Source organism: Schistocerca nitens, chromosome 1 (assembly GCF_023898315.1).
Source record: "Schistocerca nitens isolate TAMUIC-IGC-003100 chromosome 1, iqSchNite1.1, whole genome shotgun sequence".
NCBI lineage: Eukaryota > Metazoa > Arthropoda > Insecta > Orthoptera > Acrididae > Schistocerca > Schistocerca nitens.
Genome location: NC_064614.1, coordinates 346124762 through 346137691, shown reverse-complemented (window position 1 = coordinate 346137691; position 12930 = coordinate 346124762). Strand labels below are relative to the sequence as shown.

The following is a 12930-nucleotide window of genomic DNA, read 5'->3' as shown; positions in this document are numbered from 1 at the left end:
TACTACAAGGAAATGTTCCTTAACCAATGTTATTTACCATCTATACCAATGAAACAACTTAGGGCAAACACAAGGAATTTCCTTTATGCCAAAGGTCTGGCTTCAGCGAGTCATGGGAAATCTTTTGAAGATGCTGAAGCCCACCCATCAGATGTATTGAGAGAGTTGAGTTTCCATTACTCTAACAATCAACTTCATCCAAACCCAACTAAAAATCAAGTGTGTGTGTGTGTGTGTGTGTGTGTGTGTGTGTGTGTGTGTGTGTGTGTGTTTCATCTTAACTACAATCAGGCAGTCGCAAACTTAACGTTCCATGGCAAGGGATACAATTAGAAAATACACCCCATCCAAAATATCTGGGAGTCACTCTAGATTGTATTATGATGCACAAGCAGCACTGCAAGGATATGGGAATGAAGGTGGAAGCCAAAAGTAAAATCCTGTGGGGCTCTCTACCACAAACACTGAGAATGACAGCACTAACAGCAACATCTTACTGTTCTGCAGAGTATGCTTGTCCACTATGGTACAAATCTACCCATCCAAAAATAACTAAAGTACTAAACAAAACAAGTAAGCTTATTATAGGTTGCCTGAAATGTACGTCACTCTTACAACTCTATCAGGTCACAAGCACAGCAACACCAGACACTCTGTAGTGCCTCAAGAATTTCGGAGTAAATTCTAGAAACACTCGGCCTTCAACTGTCTCGAACACCCGATATTTTAGGTATGAGTGCAGAAGAGTGAGAATGTTTCTACCAATCCACCTGTTTCTACGTGCAGGTCGGAAGCTTGTTGTTAGAAGACTGTAAGAGGGGCGAGTCACTGACGACGACAAGTGTTGGCCACCAGCGCCACAGAACACGTGAGGAGAAATAAACGAATAATTATGCTGTATTCTTTGATGTGTTAGTGTCTGTGGTGATTGTAAAAAAGACTATTGAACAGTTGAATATAGAGTGCTGTGCACATTCAAGTCTTTGACTAAGTGAAATCAAGCCGCATGTTCATATTTATACACGGGAAAACTCAGGGAATCCTTTTGCTCTAGAAAACTAGGGGAATTATTGTTTTTTCCAAAAAAAACCGGAAAAAGCATGGTATCCGATTTGCTTTCGGAAAGAGGCATTTGCTTGTCTTTCTCTTGGCTTGATGCAATGCCATGATTACCATTCCCCTTCAGCTCAGCATTGTGTGACCACCCACCATCATTGTTTCATCATTCCCCTATGGCCAGTCAGCCTCGCCTGGCCACGGCTGGCCATGCTGGGCCAAGCCATGTCTAACTAGCCAGGCCCTGCCAAGCTGAGCTGTGCGGTCATTTATTATTGTTGAAATGGGATAACTACATGCATGTCACTGCAGCTTCGCCATGCTTCTCCTGCTGATGTGCAATGGTGTCTGATTTTGATGTAATTTGACCATCAAAGAGCTGTAAAGACTAACTGGTGAAATTTACATTTACAGCTGTTCAAATGAAATTGCTGTGTTGTTTAATAACATATTGTAACAACAAAAGATTGTCCGTTTAGTGTAGTTCGTGACCTATTCAAATCAGTTCGTGACCTATTCAAATCCATTTATTTTGATCCAGGGATATTAGGACATAACAGGAACGCATACACGTCATTCAATGCCAATATGTCAAGAGTGTTTTTGATGGTTGACCATCAGGATTTTGATGAAATTTTGGGTGAGCATGCATACATTTTAGACATAAACACTGTTAAAGTTTTATGATCACTAATTTAATATTAGCACAGATTTGTTTGACTCCATAACACAGCTGTCAGCAGTATACCCTTAAAGCACTCCCTAGACAGCCAACAATATTAAATATTGTGCACTGTTACTTAAGTTGTCACCAGATTATTCAATAATATTGCGCAGTAATATTATGGTTCAGAATATTAAATTATAAAGACACTGCTACTGTTGTAACTGCTTGCTGTAAGCAGGAAAAAACGGCGGATGAGAAATTGGATCAAAGAGTATCAGAGATGATTCACTTGTTGAGAGAAGTGAGGCTGCGTGAAATAAATAAATGAAAGATTACCATAATTTTTATGTGTTGATGGGCCAACATCTGATACAATACTGGATATGGTTATGCCCCTGAACAGGCATTCCCCCACCCCTGGAATCTGAAGTACAGAGTTTATATTCATTGTAAAACACACCTACTTTTCTAGAATGGTTTTCCCATGAATCCCCTAAAACAATAAATTTTTAAAACTGGATGTCTTTGTAACACAAACATATAAATACAAAAACCACCAAACACATCATAGCTGCTTGGTTCTCTCTCTTCTCTTCACTTCAAAGTAAATGCCTATTTGCAGCTATAAAACTTGAAGGTGTACACTAGTGAATCCTTGAGCACTGTTCACAGGAGTGTGCATTCACTAGTGTTTGCTTTTGATAGCTTTGGTGTAAAAGGGGAGGGGGGGCTTGAGGTGCTTCGTTAAGCTGTACCAGTACAAAAAAGCAGCATATGGGCACTTTAAAAACCCATGAATAACATTAAAAACAACAAACTTTATGTTTAATATTAAACTTCACTGCATTTTAAAATGAGCAAACAAGTAATTGACTTAGAATAGGTCATTATCTCACAGGAGTACTAACCTCTAGAGCAAAGCCTTGACAAACCACAGCTCATGTCCATGGTGCTAAACACAAAAGAATGCATGCCACTAATGGAAGGTTAACTGAAATAATAAAAAAAAGAGCAATTTTCACGTGGATAACTTGTAATAAAGTCGGCCAAAAAACTAGCCACTTGAAATAAATGTGAAGCTTAGCTTTCTGTAACTCCAGAAGTTAAGTATGTGATACACATGAACCTAGCATGTAAGAACTTGCATAACTTACTAGTACAAGGCCTTATAATAGAAATTTTCATTTCTTACTGCTTTCCAATAGTTTACAAATCGTTTACAAATCGAGGGCAAAGTTGATGATTTTATAAAAACAAAAAGATGCGTATTTTTTGCCCGCTTTTACAGAAAGTATTTTCTGCACGCTTTCCTAAACTGTTTTTGTTATAAAGACCATGTTCCAAACCACCTAAAAAGTTAGTCTGGTTTCGTAATGAAAACTAATAAGGTTCGAAAAAGCAGCAGGAAACTGGGGGCATAGAGAAAGTACGCCCATATTGCACTGCTATGCAAATAAAATCTGATATATTTTATTATGTTTTACAACTGTTTAGTATTCTCTGGGAAGAGTAACATCACGAGTCCCAATGAATGATAAAGTATCTCGAGATTTAAACAATATTGGGAGTGGAGTCTTCCGTCATGACCATCATTACACATTTTAGGCACTTTTTCTGCTATAATCATGGTTGTCCACAATTCCTCCCCCCCCCCCCCCCCAGTTCATGTAGCACTTAAGTGTACATATGAAAAATTGTATAAATATGTTACCATGGTCCAAGGTGGGGTAACCAATTGTAGCTACTTTTAAAGTGAGAAAATGAGCTTCCCCATTGACACAGGGGCCACGCCTGATAGCTGTGCAACAGCAGTCATGGGTGGATTTCTTTACCACAGGATACCAAGCCTGATAAGGACTTGTTTCCACAGGGTTACAAGCATGATGATATAGTTCTGTGTGTCCCAGACCAAAGCTAGCTCCTAAAACCCTACGCTCATATTTACTCCAAGCTAACTGAATTTTTTAGAGGTTTCGTTAATTTGCTATTGAATATCACAAGGAAAACTATACTATAGTTTTGGCAAAATCCATTATGATGATACCCACATCTACATCTATACTCCTGTGAAGTGCATGGCAGATGGTATGTCTCATTGTACCAGTCATTAGTGCTTTTCAAAGTTCCATCCATGTATGAGGCACAGGAAGAACGACTGTTTAAATACATCTGTGCATCCTGTAACTAATTTAATCTTCTCCTCATGATTTCTACAGGAACAATACACATGAGATTGTAATATATTCCTAGAGTCATCATATAAAGAAGGTTCTTGAAATTTTGTAAGTAGGCTTTCTTGGCATAGTTTGCATTTCTTTTCATGTGCCTGCCAGTACAGTTTCTTCAGCATCTCTGTGACACTCTCGAAAAGTGTCAAACAAACCTGTTACTATTTGTGCTGCTCTTCTCTGTATACATTCAACATAACCCACTGGTTTATTTAGTATGGGTCCCATACAATTGTGCAATATTCTAGGCTGGATCAAGTGTTATTTGTATGCAATCTCCTTTGTAGGCTGACTGCATGTTCCAACATCTGCCATCTGCTTTACCTACATCTTAGCCTATGTGATCATTCCATTTCATACCTCTACAAAGTGTTACACCCAGGTATTTGTATGAGTTGACCAATTAAAACTTTGATTCATTGACATCATATTCATAAAAAAAACTTTGTGTTCTGCCTTACGGCAGTCTTGTCGTGGGGTAAGCCTCGTCAGAGAGGTCCACCGCATGAGTGTCTAGGGAAGTGATTCCAGTGGTGGTTTCCCGTTGCCTTCCACTGATGATGAAATGATAATGAGGACAACACAACACCCAGTCCCTGAGCAGAGAAAAATCTCCAACCCAGCCTGGAATCAAACCCAGGCCCCTTGGCGTGACAGACCACCACGCTGACTACTCAGCTATCGGGGCGAACTCTTATTCATAGGATACCTTTTTTTGTTTTGTGACATGTACAAACTTATAGTTCTGAATGTTCAAATCAAGTTGCCAATCTCTGCACTGCTCTGAAATCTTACGAAGATATGGTTGAATACTTGTGCTATTTCTTTCAGGCAGTAATTCATTACAGATCACTGCATCATCTGCAAAAAAAGTCTGAGGTCACTATTAATATGGTATGCAAGGTGATTAATATACAACCTGAAGTTACTTCTACACCTGTTGGTGACTCTCCATCCAAGATAACTTGAAGCATCTTCCCTATCAAAAAAATCTTCACTCCAGTTACAAATTTCAGTGATACACCAAATGACCATATGTTTGTTAATAAAAACAGGTGGGGTACCACGTCAAATACTTTCGGAACCAGAGAAACACTACATCTACATGACTGCCTTGATCGCATGTTTTAGGATTGTGTGAGAGAAGTGCAGTTTGAGTTTCACTTGATAGATGTGTTTGGAATCCACTCTTGTTGGCATGGAGAAGGTCGTTCTGTTACAAATTCCTTATTACATTTAACAGCTTAGAATATGTTCTAAGGTTCTGCAGCCAATGGATGTCAAGGATATTGGACAGTAATATTGTGGATCCCTGGATCCCTTCTGCTACCATTCTTGTAGACGGATGTGATCTGCTTTCTTTCAATTAATGGACACAGTTTTTTGTTCAAGGGATCTATGATAAGATTATATTCAGCTGCAAATTAGAACAGAATTGGATAGAGGTTCCACTGGGGCCTGGAGCTTTTAAACTGGTGAAAGTAAAATGTTCAATGGGAACAAGTGCGAAATTTCATCAAAAACCATAGTGGTCCTGTGAGAACGTTTTTCAAAATTAAGACCACTTGACATGGAATGGCAGATTATAGTACATCATTTTGGGTGTATACTGGAAAATTACTGTTGCAGCATACCCACATACAGATACTTGATAGATGCCGTTTATGAATAAGATTGATTATAAGTGCTTTAGTGGTATGCATAAAGTAGTGTCTTTCCTTCATGCAATTTTTGACATGTCTTGCCATACTGTTTAGGTATGATTCCATCTAATTCATACGTTAACACAGGACTCACTCAAAGAACTGGAAGTGTTTGTCTGACACTCACTGGACTGAGGATACAGAGTTTTGGTACGTCGCAGAGCAAATGTCTGAAAAAATTCAGTGTTCGGTACACACTCAGTAAAATGAAATTCTCCCTTGGTAATGTGGGTAAGCAGGCCTGGTCCTGACATGCAAGGAGTAAGATGCAGGCTGGGCTTGAGGTTAATTAGTAAGTGGACAGAGCCTGTAACCATGCTAATTGCCAGAAACAGCCATGGTCACAATGCTACTGCTCTCAGATGCAGACCCGCAGGATCGCCTACCACTGCTGGACACACACATCTCACCATCAACCCCAACAATCCCAACAGCGCCCTTGACTCAGTAAGTGCACTGGAAAATAAACCTACTATCAATTTCAATGACGAGAAGTGGTATTTCTAACTAGTCTACAAGTAGTTTTACTTTTCTGTGGTGTAGGCAGCGAGCCTGTCATGCAATCTTTTCATATTCCAGTAATCAGGTCCTGCCCCGTAGCAATGGCATCAGGTACCTACTGCATGAACATATGGATGATGGTAGACAAAGGCAGAGACCCATTTGGGACTGTTGACTGCCATGAGACACCACTCTTATATGGACATTGGTAGCCCTGTTAATCTCTTACCACATATGTTCCCCTGACACTGACATTTCATCCGAAGTGCAGCTTCAGAAGTCAAAAGTAAATTAAAGTATTGTTTTCGGCCTGTAGCCATTTTTCAAGTATGGAATACTGTTGCTGCCTATGAAATGGTCACATTTGTGTTTAAGCCAAAGCAGCAGATGGCTCTGTATTTTTCTGGAATAGTGCATTGGGCCAGGTACCCCAATTAAGTGTTTTTGGGAAAAATTCCTGCAAAAAATTTAGTCGAAAGATTCGACACAGGTGCATCCCAGTCTAAGGTAAACCTGAAAAGGCATGTAGTCCCGGTGTCCATGGACAGCATTAATGTTAATAACGCATTTCGTTAGAAATAGCAAGCTTAATGTCGAGGGTAAACCAGTGAAACCTAAGCTCTTAGGGTTTGGGATATGCTGGTTACACAAAGTGCATGGTGCTTTAAGACAGGTTGTACTAGCAGTGGCTAGAACTTTAGTAAGTTTCTGAGAGCTTTATACAATCTATCATCTCATCCCGGGAATTTCACTGATGATACAGGCACTTTTGTTCCCCGCAGAAGTTTTGTGCCATTCTGTGGTTGGAAAACGAAATGTTGGCAGTCAGAGACCAGCAAATATTACGAGCTGATGGAAAGTATTTGAAGGAAGTAGAGAGGGCAAAGAAGAAATAGGAGGAGATAGAACAAAAACCTAATGTCACTACTGGAATTCCTAAGAGCCACAGATTTTAAGTGGTGCACGAGTCTTTGAGTCACAAGAGGTTGAGAACCTATCTCGCCTTTTTTGAGGCTATGGTTGCTCTTGTTTGGCAATTCTGAGCAAATTTCACACAGATGCCCCTTTAGCTCATTTCCTCTATAGCCCCTCCAGAATATGGCCAGAGAATTAATGGGAAAATTTGTCAAACCAAAATTTTTGGAGAAACAGATTGCCTTCAAAACAGATTTGAGTGACAACACAAACCTTTTGAGACCTCAGAAAGTGGACATGGGGTGCAGAACCAAAAATCTCTCATCAATGTAGTGTATCAAAAAAAGATATCTTGGCATTCTGGAATGAGTGTCGTACATTTATGATGAGTATGGTATCCCAAATTCTGTATAATTAAACCCTGGTGTATTCCCTTACAAAGGGCAATATGTGTTTAGACCCAGAAGTGGCAATTGATGCCAACCTTGCTTTGGTGGTCATGACGCCGATCCCATTGATTGTGAGTTCCAAAATCTTTTAGAGATCAGGTCAGTAAAGGTAATCCTCAAGAAATTTGATGGAAATCATAACTGCATTGACCTATTCTGGATGACGGTCACTGAGAATAAGAGAGGATATGAAAATTTGAAGAGATTTATCACGCTTGTTTGCATTCTCTTCCATGGCATTGCCTGCCTTTAAGTTTCTCTCACAACTCCTCCATTCTGGTTGAAACTTGATTGAAATGTCTCTCACAGCTCTTTGTAACATTCACGATGCAATCAAGATCTCTGGGGGAAATGGATCTGTACCCATCACAAAGCAGTTAATACACAGCTTTCGAAATGCACACGCACAGTGAAGCAGTAGCAGAAAGAAGAGCAGCTGAGAAGTCCTCAAAATAAAATGAGAGAAAGAGAAAAGAGAAAAAGGAAAGCTAAGAGAGCTGCAAAGGAAGAAAGCAAAACTCAAAGTGCTGAGAGAGAGAGAGAGAGAGAGAGAGAGAGAGAGAGAGAGAGAGAGATTTCTCAGATTGAGGTAGTAGTTCTGTTATTAAAAAATACCTGTTTTTGATTTCATTTAATATTAACGTACTGTATTTTCTCGAATCTAAGCTGCACCTGAAATTTGAGACTCGAAATTCAAGGGGAAAGAAAAGTTTTAGGCCGCATCTCCAAATCGAAACAAAGTTGGTCCATTGTAATATGAGACACAATTTAGGTCGAATGAATGACGATACAGCTAGTAGTTTGGTTCGAGTCTTAAGCTTAGCAGTTAAGCTTTATCAGGTAGCCATTGCTATGCGTCAGGCGCTCTGTCTGTATTTATACAGGTACCCTTCCTTTTTCACGTGCTTCGTCTGGTTTGAATTGATTGCTTATTTTTCTTTGATCTGATAAGCGCAGTTTTGTTTGTTATAGGTGTTTACGTCACTAAGCTGAAAATGCATTACTGTACTGTGTCATGCATTGTTTGTTGCATTCTGATAGTGCATGTTTACGGCATGGCTTGCTTTTGTGCGCGCTACCGCTGCTTACAAGTTAAAAAAAAAAGAAGAGAGGAATCGTCTCGTTAGCGAAACAATGGCAAGGGACTGCTACTTGTTGTTACTTACACTGCTGCTTTCTTTGATAATGATTAACAAGAACCAAATAATAGACTGCGTATGATAGAAGATGTTCTGAACGAGAGTTTAGCAAAAATTTTTCTCGGTTTGAAACTCTTTGCAGATGCCTCTTCAGTACATTACATTCTGCACAGAAATTAGTCATCTTAGATTTAAAAATCTAGTCAATTGCCGTGCTTCATTTCTGACTGTATCACTATTAGGCATAAGAATAATACGAATATAAACATGACATGATATGTATATTCTTCTGCGTTTGCTGTTGTCTCACTCTATTTTCGTAGTTTATTAGGCAGACAGGATTTAAATGAAATAGCAGCAAACACGATACAATACATGGCAAATTGTTTACATTCATATTATTCCTATGGTGAAGAGAATACTGCATGTGATCCACAATTCATAAAAGTTCCTATTAGCAACCATCTCTTCTCACTGGTAGGAAAAAATTCAGAATGTAGAGTTGGCCATATTGACAAACATCCCAAACAGTCTTGCCAGTCGGATTTTCGTAGTACAATGAAATGCTGCTACATTTGAAGATGAACAATACAGAATTTGTATTTACTTCATTGGATAATGTATGAAAATGCAATGGTCGAAACTCATTTTTTTTTTTTTTAATTTATTTTCTGACGCAGAGGTTTTGGTGCTAGTATTTATCTTTGTGACTACAAATCATGCCTGTGTATCGCTACATATATTCGATGGCAGAAGTTAGTTGTGGCGGCACCCACCAAAATTTTTGAGAACTTCCGCTTGCTTTGCACTCGATTCTAAGCTGCAGGCGGTTTTTTGGATTACAAAAACTGGAAAAAAAGTGCAGCTTAGATTTGAGTAAATACGGTAAATGTCCTTCTTTCAGTTATTTATTTGCAGTCCATATGGTAATCAGTTTTCAGACATTTTGATAGCTTCAGTTCACATATACATTGAGAAACGAGGTTGTAACAACTGTAACTTATGGCGATCTACACAAACAGTTTTAAAAGGTGATATTACAATCTGAAATCTTCCATTGAATAAGATCATTTATCTATTAATAAATGCTTCAGTTTATTCAATAAGGTATTTAAATTAGCTGTATTAAGATTGGATGGTAGTCTGTTGTAACAAACTGTCCCTATTTTATGTAGGCTGTGGAATGCAGCCTTCTAATTGCTTTTAATTCTGTGCAAGTTTTCCCTTCCACATTTATTGTAGCTACGTACTCATTACTGTTCATTGTATTATGTTTTGGATTGAGTTTCACAAGCTTGATTGCCTGCAGGACACGGATATAATAGATGGTAAGTATTTTATATTTTCCAGAACTTTTTTGCAAGGATTTCTCTTGTTTACCTTAGCTACTACTCTTATTGCCTTCTTTTGCAGCTTAAAAAGCCTGTCTGTATAGACTGCTGATCTCAATACCATACTGAGGAAATGGACATATCAATCCAAAACATATTTGTCGTAAGATATCACGGTCCAGGAGGGCTGAGACCCATTTCAATTAATACATATTTGTACTGACTTTCTTACAAATATACATGTAGGAAAGTTCTTGTGGAATGTACATACTTAAGGATTAAACGAGAATACTCACTGAAAAAGCAGAAATGTTGATTAGTTGATAGGTACACTCAAAAGGAAGAAAAAAAATTTGCAAACGCACATATATTCATACACATGCAGACACATTCCTATGCCTCTATATGGTGCCAGCTACGTAGAGGCATATGTGTGTGTCCGCGGGTGCTCGTAAGTTTATGTTACTCTAACTCATCAAAGAATAAAATCTGAAAGCTACCAAGCTTCTTACAAATATGATCTGCATTCTCTTTCAATAACAGTTGTTCATCCACAATAACAAAAACAAAACAAAAAAAAAAAAACAACAACAAAAATTGTATATCTCAGTGGCAGTGGAGATGTAAATGGAGTTCAACATTTATATTTAGATTATGGCTAAGCTGGAAATGCGTTGTCATTGTCTTCTATTTACTCACAAGTAGTTTATTTTCCATAAGTCGACAGAATATTGTAATTGATTTCCCAATTGTTGGCAGCAGTTTCAATCTAGTCTGTTACTATTTCTTCTATATGGTTTTGTTCAAATTTTATTTGAACTTTATTCTCTGATCTCCTAGTAAGCAGTTTTTTACTGAAGTACATAATGCTCTTTGTTGTGCACTCTCAACATCTGGTTGTTCCTAATGAAAATGTTGTGTTAACTATGTTTTACTTCCTTAGCAGCTTCGATTCCCTGTCACTGTTTGTTCACATTATTTTTCACACATTATTCTGATTTCATGTTTTAATATGTTTATTTCTTATGATAATGCAGTGCCTATGTTATTCTGATTATGATGCAAAGTTCCTTTGGACCATGGTACAATTCAAAAATTGACCTGTAAAACAGAAAATCTTGAGAACTGCTGGGTATCTTGAATGGTTATATTTATGCTAGAACATCATAGTTCTATTGTTAACAAAATTTTATTATCAGCATGACTTTTTACTCTGCAGCAGAGTGTGCACTGGTTTGAAGCTTCCTAACAGATTAGGACTGTGTTGGTCCATCAGGACTCAAACTCATGCTTGGATAGCTCAGTCAGTTGGCCATGTGCTGCCACCCCCCACCCCCCACCCCACCCCACCCCACCCCACCCCACCCCCCAAAAAAAAAAAATTAGGTTCGAGTCCCAGTCCAATACACAGTTTTAATCTGTCAGAAGCTGAATTTTATTTTCAATTGTTGTTAAGGATGTGTCTTATTGCCTGGTGATACCAGTTCACAAACACAACACAACATCCAAACATATGATTCAGTATTTAATTTTGCAGCTCAGTGGCTCTTTCAGTAAGAAAACTTGTTCAAAATTGTCTATGAAAATTTCAGATAGTAAGTGAAAACCCATAGCTAGGCTATCAGACTTTTTATAAGTGCTCTCAAACCACAAATAATTATGTTTACCATATGTTTGAGTGGCAACGACTGTGTAATATAATTCTACAGTATTTACTTGAGGTTTGTGCCAAAGACCTGTTCACATGTTCATACACTTATCACTGGACACATTTGTAAATAAGTAGTGATGTCAAATGGTACTAGCTTAGAACTGTGTGAGAACTATATGATCTTAAAATTATCAACTGACGCCAAACTCAGAGTTAAAATTTGTTTTCTTTAGAGACTGTGCAAACTGAGCATATTTAATGCCCCTGTTTAGCACTTTGAGCTCAGCAGTCATGATTGTTACATTTTTACACTGTCACACACATTGGGATCAAAACTATTGAGCTTGCATAGATGTGACCAACTTTTAAATATAGACTTAGGTTATCACAGATTCTGTGCTGGTTTCAAATTTCTTCTTTCATCCACACACTCTCAACAATCTTGGCACTCGTCGCTGATACTGGAGATGTCCATCTCAATTTAATGTTTACATACCCCCTTTTGGAGTTTTGTTCTGATGTAAACATTCCTTGCTAAACCAAATATATTGTGTAGTCATTAATGAGATTTTTAATAATGGATTTAAACTATTGTTTTCTATCTCCAGGGTAAACTACACAGTTTTTTACAGACTACTGGGATGCTGATGAAACCTGTGCATATTTTCTTCACCATACAGTCGGACAGGAATATACTGCATACATACCTCAGTCAACAACATAGATGAAGCAGTGCAAAAGTAAACAGACATATTTATATGATGAAAGATAATTTGAAAGATCTCTTACAAATAAGATTTTTGCTGGCATTGGCCTACTAGAAACCCCATATTTTAAGGAATCACTTTATTTTCTCATACTAAAATATGGCTTACTATAGTTAACAACAGAACAATGCATCAAAGACTACCTCATCGGAAACTGTATCCAGAAACTACACATGTACATGTAGGTGAAACTTAGATGGTATTACAATAATGTAGAAAAAAAGAGCAGGAAATTTAAAAACACGAACTTACAGTTTTACACTTTAGAAACTTTATAAATCTTTATCTTCACATCCACGACCATGACAACCCCAACATCATTTTGTTGTGACATCAATAATAAAACCAGAAATTTTTGTAATGAAACAGAATGCACTGTATCCCACATAATTGTTCACAGATGGAAAGAAAAATAATACATTATTTTTTAGGTGAATCATTATCAACAGAAAAACATAGTCTGTAACATTTTATCTAACTATACAAAAGGAACTACAGGGAAAAATTACTGATAAAAATCCTA

The 12930-nt window shown here is 37.9% G+C and overlaps 1 protein-coding gene across 2 annotated transcripts in view; it reads right to left on the bottom strand.

Moving 5' to 3' along the window:
- Nucleotides 1–12930, bottom strand: part of LOC126248684 (ATP-binding cassette sub-family C member 5-like) — a 288000-nt gene that overhangs the window by 248243 nt on the left and 26827 nt on the right. The window lies entirely within an intron of this gene.